The sequence below is a fragment of the Schistocerca americana genome, unplaced genomic scaffold (genome assembly GCF_021461395.2).
Source record: "Schistocerca americana isolate TAMUIC-IGC-003095 unplaced genomic scaffold, iqSchAmer2.1 HiC_scaffold_71, whole genome shotgun sequence".
Lineage (NCBI taxonomy): Eukaryota > Metazoa > Arthropoda > Insecta > Orthoptera > Acrididae > Schistocerca > Schistocerca americana.
Genome location: NW_025726467.1, coordinates 966,905 through 969,148, shown reverse-complemented (window position 1 = coordinate 969,148; position 2,244 = coordinate 966,905).

The following is a 2,244-nucleotide window of genomic DNA, read 5'->3' as shown; positions in this document are numbered from 1 at the left end:
AGAACGACCATTAGGTGCCACAGGCAGCAATAGACCCTTGGAGACAAATCGGCTGGAGGACGATGTACTGAATCGCGACGCAATTTGAGTGTTCCATCGTCATCCGGAGGCACTGAACATTACAATTAACATTCAGTTTTGCGTCGGATTCGAAATTCTAGACTCACAGGAGAACGACCGTAAGGTGCCCGAGGCAGCAGTATCCCCTTGGAGACAAGTCGGCTGGAGGACGATGTATTGAATCTCGACGCAATTTGAGTGTTCCAGCGTCATTAGGAGCTCCTGAACGTTATAATTATCTCTCAGCTTAGCGTCGGATTCGAAAATCTAGACTCGCAGAAGAACGACCATAAGGTGCCCGAGGCAGCAATATCCCCATGGAGACAAGTCAACTGGAGGACGATGTATTGATTCTCGACGCAATTTGAGTGTTCCATCGTCATTAGGAGGCCCTGAACGTTACAATTAAATATCAGTTTCGCGTCGGATTCGATAATCTAGACTCACAGGAGCACGACCAACAGGTGCCAGAGGCAGCAATAGGTCCTTGGAGACAAGTCGGCTGGAGGACGATGTATTGAATCTCGAACCAATTTGAGTGTTCCATCGTCATTAGGAGGCCGTGAACGTTACAATTAACTATGAGTTATGCGACGGATTCGATAATCTGGACTCACAGGAGAACGACCAAAAGGCACCCGGGGCAACAATAGACCCTTGGAAACAAGTCGGCTGGAGGACGATCAATTGAATCGCGACGCAATTTGAGTGTTCCATCGTCATTACGAGGACCTGAACGTTACAATTAACTATCAGTTATGCGTCGGATTCGAAAACCTAGACTCGCAGGAGAACGACCATATGGTGCCCGAGTCAGCAATAGATCCTTGGAGACAAGTCGGCTAGAGGACGATGTATTGAATCTCGAACCAATTTGAGTGTTCCATCGTCATTAGGAGGCCGTGAACGTTGCAATTAACTATTAGTTATACGACGGATTCGAAAATCTAGACTCACAGGAGGACGACCAAAAGGCGCCCAAGGAAACAATAGACCCTTGGAGACAAGTCGGCTGGAGGACGATGTATTGAATCTCGACGCAATTTGAGAGTTCCATCGTCATTAGGAGGCCCTGAACGTTACATTTAACTATCAGTTTTGCGTCTGATTTGAAAATGAAGACTCAGAGGAGAACGACCATAAGGTGCCCGAGGCAGCAATAGACCCTTGGAGACAAGTCGCCTGGAGGACGATGTATTGAATCTCGACGCAATTTGAGTGTTCCATCGTCATTAGGAGGCCCTGAACGTTACAATTAACTATGAGTTTTGCGTCGGATTCGGCAATCTAGACTCACAGGAGAACGACCATTAGGTGCCACAGGCAGCAATAGACCCTTGGAGACAAGTCGGCTGGAGGCCGATGTATTGAATCTCGACGCAAATTGAGTGTTCCATCGTCATTAGGAGGCCCTGAACGTTACAATTAACTATCAGTTTCGCGTCGGATTCGAAAATCTAGACTCACAGGAGACGGACTATAAGGTGCCAGAGGCAGCATTAGACCCTTGGAGACAAGTAGGCTGGAGGACGATGTATTGAACCTCGACGCAATTTGAGTGTTCCATCGTCATTAGGAGGCCCTGAATGTAACAATTAACTATCAGTTTCGCGTCGGATTCGAAATTCTAGACTCACAGAAGCACAACCATAAGGTGCCAGAGGCAGCAATAGACCCTTAGAGACAAGTCGGCTGGAGGACGATGTATTGAATCTCGAAGCAATTTGAATGTTCCATCGTCATTAGGTGGCCCTTAACGTTACAATTAACTCTCAGTTTCGCGTCGGATTCGAAAATCTAGACTCGGAGGAGGGGGACCAAAAGGTGCGCGATGCAGAAATATGCCCTTGGAGTCAGGCCGGCTGGGGGACGATGTATTGAATCTCGAAGCAATTTGAGTGTTTCATCGTGAATAGGATGCCCTGAGCGTTACAATTAACTATCAGTTTTGCGTCGGATTCGACAATCTAGACTCACAGGAGAACGACCAGAAGGCGCCTGGGGCAACAATAGACCTTTGGAAACAAGTCGGCTGGAGGACGATGTATTGAATCGCGACGCAATTTGAGTGCTCCATCGTCATTAGGAGGACCTGAACGTTGCAATTAATTATCAGTTATGCGTCGGATTTGTAAATCTAGTCTCACAGGAGAACGACCACAAGGTGCCCGAGAAAGCAATAGA